This window comes from Pinus tabuliformis, chromosome Q (assembly GCF_031772625.1).
Source record: "Pinus tabuliformis cultivar Carrire ecotype Pingquan chromosome Q, CPIR1, whole genome shotgun sequence".
Taxonomy (NCBI): Eukaryota; Viridiplantae; Streptophyta; class Pinopsida; order Pinales; family Pinaceae; genus Pinus; species Pinus tabuliformis.
In genome coordinates this window covers 780548455-780556133 of record NC_142296.1, presented here as the reverse complement: position 1 = coordinate 780556133, position 7679 = coordinate 780548455, and positions in this window count along the sequence as shown.

Sequence of the window (7679 nt, the reverse complement as noted above, 5' to 3'; positions counted from 1 at the left end):
TATTTACTGCGCATAATTTATTTTTGAATATGCAAAAATAATATACACATAATTATGTGACAACACTAAGTAAACATAAATTATAAGATGGCGTTATTTTCTATTTCATTTAATATTTGTCGATGAAAATTGGACACATTTCATACATTTACATGCGAAATAATTTAGGTAATTTACTTAAATTTTTATATATGTAAATAAGATCAAGATACACCTAAATATTATAAAAAATGGTTTAGTAATTAATTACAAAGTGGTTAATACAAATTGATTTCCAATGATTATAAAGTTCATGCATTTGCATATAACATATAAGATGACTAAAATAAGCTAGTGTAATGAGCATGATGTCTTCCTATGGTGGGTATTATAACATAAGCTTTAGAAACAAGTTAATTATGTATAATGATAATAATTTAGAATTATTATTATAAAAAATATTAAATATGTTTAATTTATTTTTTATGTTTAATATGAAAATTAGATAAGTAATATAATATAATAAGAATTATATTAGGATGAATGATTGTGGTGCAACAAAGTCTTTACCTCTATTGCTAATTAATTGATAATGAAAGCTTTCTGTATAGTGAAAGTCTTCGTATAAGTGTGTTGTGACGTTTCGCACTTGCATATGCGAATTATTACTAATATTTTAATATTAGATAATCCATATCCATGTATCGTTGTGATTTTTTGCACTTGCGTATACATATTGTTGTTAATATTTTAATATTAAACAATCCATATCTCTATATTGTGAATATCGCAATGTCTACTACTATTCACAATAACATTAAGGCAAACAGTGGACCCATACGATATTATCAGTAATATTTTAATAATAAATAATCAATATCTCCATATTTTGAATTTTGTTAGTCAATTGAGTAAAGGTTGTGTGGAGTGTGGACAAAACTTTGTACAATGAACGATCTATGCAAAATGAAATCTCTTCACACAAAACTCTCTCCATAAACAGTGTAAGATTTTTTTTATGGTTATCTTTGTGAAATTAGGCACATGTGGGAGTGCAGAGGAAGCTTTCAAGGTTTCATTGGACTCCTTGGCCTGAAGAAGAAACACGACGATCCTTTTGGAGGGATATTCAATCAAAAGAAACAACATTATTTTAAGAGTTTGACAAGTTACATAAGGGGCACACTTTGAGTGGTTTATTCTCTAATAAATTTGCTTATTATCTCACTGCTCACACCTTAGAAAATCCCATGGTAGTAATCTGGAACATAATTTGTTAAAAGAACTTATGACCTAAAATTTATATTTTTCTATGCCTTTTAGTACAATGAAAAACCATTACATGGGACAAATTGATCAAAAGAGGATTCTCTTGACCCTCCTCCCTATGTCATCTTGTAGGTTGGAAGTAGAATACCAAAAAAATCTATTCAATAATGGTTCTTATGCTTCTTCTATTTCGTATACCTTGATAGATACCGTGCACTCATAATATCATAATCCCATTAACATTCCCAACACAATAAAACATTGGGAAGAAAAATGTTTCACAGATCCCATTCTCAATAAAATTTGGAACCTGCTTCCAGTCTTCTTATTATGGGCCATTTGGAATGAACACAACAATCACTTTTTTTAGAATTACTCCCAAACTAAAGAATATTTATGGAATATCATCTATGTAAACATTAGAAAACCATTCCTTATCAAAATTAGTTGGAGCAAGATTGGAAAGCCAATGACAAATAAGTTGGTATTATTAAAGCCTAGGGACTAAAACAATCTCTTAACATCCCTTAGAAATCCATTGATCAATATTCACACTCAATTTATTTACTCCATCTTCCACCTCCTATGTCCTTCATAAAATTAAACTCTAATGGAGCCTCCAAGGGAAGTTCAAGAAATATGGGGTATGGTGGCATCTTTTGAGATCATTCAAGTTACATTGTATTTCTCTACTATGGTCCCATGGACATAACTAACAACAATGTAGTTGAGCTTAAGGCTTTGGAAATGGGATTAATTTTTTTTCAAACCTAATGATTCTCTAAGCTTGTCATTTAACAATACCTTTAAATTGTAATCAACATGATCACTAAGATAATTCATGGAACATCTACAAATAGATTATTTGAAAGCTAGAGAATGAAAAATTTTGTGGATAAGGTTGCTGCTATTACACTGAATATACTAGTTATCCTTATATCACATTTAGAAACAAGGGCAATAAAATTGTAAATCTATTGGGCAATGCAAGTAGCATGGACTAGGGAAGTTACATAGGATGCACTTGCGAAGACCTCCCTCCATTAGACCTAAAACAAAAGTGCATAACACTCACTCTAAAATACTCATCTTCCCTGTGTGTGGTAATATGGTGGGGACAGGTGGGGGGAGGGGGAGGGGACATGGAAATCACCCACCAAGTATAAATGAGGGGGAGGTCTTACAACCCTCCCTCCATTACAATTAAACAACCATCACATCAGGTACCTCCACTCATATCTACACACTCCCCTATGTAAATGGGAGATTATAACTCTAATAAGATTTAAATGAGGATTGAAATGGGATTCAATACAGAGGGTGGCTCTATAAGTGGAAATATATAGGATTTTCACTTGGAATTATTACCAAGTTGGTTCATCATGTGATTTTTTCATCATGCGTGGTGTAGGGAACTTGGTATAAATACCGACAAGATCATACAAAAGCCAATGTTTAAATTTTGGTCTAGGCTTCAACATGTTTGAGAATAAACACCATTCATGGCATCAGGTTCTTGCTTTTCTCTCATTGTAGGAAGGAGGCGACTCTTTCTTTAATCCTTTTCCTAGACACATGGGTTAACATTGATAATTTGTCTCCTTTTGGAGCCAAGGTCCACCCAAGATTTTTTGTCAACTTTCCCATTTACTTTCTCTCGGTCGGGAGCTATCTAGTCTCTCCTTTGCATTTTTCCATAGTCTAACTCTCACCGCTTTTCCCATGCATTTGGACTTCCTATAGGTCTCTACAATCTTCTTTTCACAGGGGATAGTCTTGAGGTCTCCTTGCATGTTATTTTTTAGGCCCATTTCATTTGGTTCACTCCTCCTTCACCCCTCTTTTTCTCCACAATTCCTCTCTCCATGAATATTTGTGGATGATAAATTCATTCGTTATTTGATCCTCCCTATTAGATTTTCCCCTCCCTATCTAATTTTTCATCCTAGTAACTTGTCGCTTCCTGAAATTCCTAGATAACGCACAAGGAGTAGACAAGGCACCACCTATTATTCTAAGATAGGGTATTGAGAATAGTAAGAAGAGGCCTTGGATGGGAAATTTAGAGTCCACATTTGACAACCCCAATTAATTTTCCAAATCATTATAAATTTATTTAAATAAAAATGGGTTGAGTTCAGGGACATATATTCCAAAGCTGAGGAGGGGGGAATTGCTTGGGATGTTGATTCTTTGATGGAAACCATGGAGGTTGATAAGTATGCACAAAGGAAAATATTAAAATATACCAGTAGATATGAGGAAAAATAAGGTTCGTACTTGTAACTACCTATAAACAAACAAGAATAGTAAAACTAATGACATTCGGACACATAGTGAACAATAAAAATCATGGCTAGGAACAAGCAGGGGTGATTTGGCCACCCACAGTAACAAGAAAATAAACAACAACAGAAAATTGAGAGACAGAAGGGGAAGATGAAATTTCATCATTGGCCTATGGAATACTGGCCATAATGAAAAAACAACCTAGGGAAGAGGTATGGAGGCTTAAAGTAGAAGAAGGAAGTGGTAAGCCACGCAGGGGAGATTGTTTTTCCTGAGTGGTATAATACTGGTAGGAAGGAAACAGAGAAAGAAATCAGGAAGCTATGCAGTGAAGTTTCATGATTCGCTGAAATAAAAAATGCTAAGGAGGGGTTCTAGAAATAATACACAGTGTGTAACAACATAGGTGAAACCTTAACATGTGACAAAGATAGTAAAGGAATCTCAGTGGAGCATATGAAGAAATATGACTGGAAAATCATGAAACCAAAGGCACACAAAGTATTACAAGAAGTATGCATTTGACCCACCATCTGAAGGGTATTGGAAGTAACAATGTATGAGAAAGAGAGTTGAGCACAAAATAACAGAGGAAATTGTGAGCAAGTTTTTCCATGTTACACCAATGATGGAGATCTGCTTCCTATGTTAGCATACTTGGTGGTGGAGATGACAGACATCTGAAAGTCCCTGTGCACAAGTGGAATTCCATATTTTAGCTGATGGGTGGAGGTGGTTGGCCTTTAAAGTCTTTGTTCGAGCTAGAATAATCAATCTACTCTCTTGAGTAATCCCTCACCTCAGCTCTAGAATTTGGCATGCGGGTGAAGAGGCTGCAAAAAATCATAATGTAACCCAATATAAGGTTGGGTGGAGAGTTGTTGTCCCTAACTAAGTTTCATAGCTCCATCTGAGATAAGTATTTCTTATGTATGGTTTATACAAATTTCATGCACGTGTCATTGAATTCATTTGGTACTACCAACATCTAATTCCAGATATGTAATGTGGTTGTTCATATGTATAAGGACATAGATGTTGCTTTCATGTTTCAGAAATTCCTATATATAGTGTTGTGTTTATTTAAATGTATAATATAAATAGACTGAAATGAATGGATTGTACTCAGTCCTGTAGTTGAAACACTAACATAACTTCGTGAGTTTCAATTTGAAAATTTCACTTGGAAAATATCAACTCATTTGAATACTATACATATAAATATATTCATGCATAGTCCTACATAAGAAAATCACATGCTATAAGTCCAAGAATTAATTATAAACTTCATGTAGGTTGATTGTTAGAAGTAGTCATCCCATTACTAAATGAGACTATGGATCTCCATCTGGAATAGGAACAATTGCAATGCATGACCTGTATGATAGGAGGAAATGATATAGTGCAGAACCCAGACATCCAATTGAAACATTATGTTATGGAATTCATACTTATTGAAATATATCATGGTAAATCATAACTTTGAGTGACTGTATAAGTTGAATTATAGTCCTTGAAGGAGTAGAAAAACTCTAAAAAAACCTCCAAAATGGTGTAATAATTATACCCATAAGATGTTTTGAAATTATAGAGCATCACGATACATAGATTTGGCTGTTTTTTCAATAGTGGGTCACATATGCGAGAAAATTCATAATGAAATGTTGGCTTGAGGGGGTCCGACCCAGGTTCGGAGTTAATTAACCAAACAAATCCCTGTACTACTGGCCCTTTCGACAACAGCCTGTGGAGCGCAGACTGAGGTCTCACCCGAAGGAGTATGGGGGATGTTGGAACCAAGTTTCTGCACCATTGAGATGTCTGAGGGGTCGGTTTAGTCCAACTATGAATACCTTCGCGCAGGTCACTTCACGCACTATCCTGACCTGAGAGGTCTTCACGATCTATTATAATTACCTTCGTGTAGGCCTCAACAGGGGTTGGGGTGACTTCACGCTGCCCTAACGACGATCTGCGCTACTTCCCCAAGTTATACCATGGATCTTACTTATCTTTGTATAACAGTTAGTTATCTTCACGTAAACAGATACTTTATCTTCTATTCACTTTATCAACACATTCATATAAGTTCATGCATCATATAGAAAATATAAATGCAATTTATATCTGATACATTCAATGCACAAAACATGAAAAAGATACATAGAAATGATGTAAAACTTCTCTTTATTACTTCTCCAAAGGTTACAGACTTGACCCGCCCAGCGCACTCAGCTGTAGGGGTTCACACACTCAGCTGCAGACTACTAGGCCTCTGCACACTCAACTGCAGAGCCTTCTCCTACTTTAGGACCCAAAGGCTTGACTCTACGCTCAGATAAGACTCAATTCTTCATCCTCCATTCATGACTATTTTTCCTCCCTTTACAACTTAGAGCCTCGCTCTATTGATACAATCCCATGGTTTGCAGAACATGGGTAGATCTCTAAAGTTGACATTACAGTACAAAAATGAGGGCGGGCAACCCTATGACTCATTTACAATCTTCGTGCTCCACGCCCACAAAACGCGGAGTCTTTACATCAGATTTAGTTAAAATCTAGGCTTTAAGCCCCAAAACTTGCCTTGGGGGATCCTGCACCCAACAGGTCCCTAACACAAACATCATGACTCGTGCTCGAGTCACTCTGTCGGTGTGGAGATCTTCGCACAGAGGCCTACCAACTCTGTCTGAACTACTGCAAGATTGAAAACGCACTGAGTAGCTGTCTGTTGTATCTCCTACACGTGCTGTTCAGAGACTGTTATATCTGAACTGCTTCCTTGTATCTGCTCCTACGTTCCCTGCATATATTTATAGTCTCGCGCCTCGTTTCAGCTACCTGGAGCACTAACACTATGCTTCGATGGGCTAGTCAGATAGTCGGGCCACCCGTGTATGGCTTCAATTGACTGCCATTCACTCTTCTTGGGAAAGGTTCTCCATTTAACTTGACCAATTACACCCCACCTCCATTTGTGACCTCCTGAATAACATACAGTCCCAACCAATGCATTCTGAATTTTCCTGAGAATTTATCAAACTTACTATCATACAGTAACACCAAATCATTCACCTTGAAGGCGTGCAACTTAATATGTCGATCGTGCCAGGCCTTTTCGCACTACTTTTGCACCTATTGGTGAAAGCCAGCCAGAAATCGTTCTTCCTCGAGTTTCTCCAATTGCACGAGTCTTTCCTCGAGGGCTCCATGATCCGTCATACTTGTGAGCGCTGCTATTCACAGACTAGGCACGATGTATTCCATCAGGATTATGACTTCCACTCCATAGACCAGTTGGAAAGGTGTCTGTCCTGTCAGTTTCTTGCATGTCGTCTTATAAGTCCATAATGCTGCAAGTATGTGCAGGTCCCAATCACTTCACTGTGCGTTGCATACTTTGGTCAGTGCAGTTTCCAGTACTTTGTTAAATGCTTCTACTATCTTGTTGTCTTGTGGGTGATACGGTGTGCTTTTCTGATGATACACCTAAAACTCTTCTGTCAATGCATTGATCATCTCATTCAGGAAAGGTGTACCGTGGTCTCCCATCAATATCTTCGAACTCCAAGTCGTGTCAATACGTGTTCAAATAGAAACTTTGCGGCCATGGTAGCTGTTATCACAAAATCAGGTACTGAAGGCTGCCAATCAGCAAGACTCTATGTAACTGTTTCAAACCAGGCTTTAGACTAAGGCTTAGCCTCCTTAGTCAGAGAGGGCTCTCTCACAGACTATGGATATTGACTAATAACAAGGAAAGATGGCTAACTCTTAAAACACATGAAAAATAAGCTGGCTGGACAAATATCAAAGTGATTCCCATTGGGCTTATGGAGTCTCACACATCTCAGCAAACAAGAAACACTATCCTTTCATAGAAATCAGGGCACTTTACATCTAATGTTCAAACATAACTTACATAAAACACAGTTTGCCAAGGCATACAGGAAGTCAGAGCATGACACATGAGTTCTGAGTGATTATGCAGTAACAAAACTGTAAAAGAACACTAAAGAGAATAAACCATCATACATTTGAACCATTAGATCTATTGTGAATCCTGAGAAGAAACAACAGTCCTTTGCATTACTGAAATCTGCTATACATAAACCAAAATAGTCTTGTCTTTTCTCAAA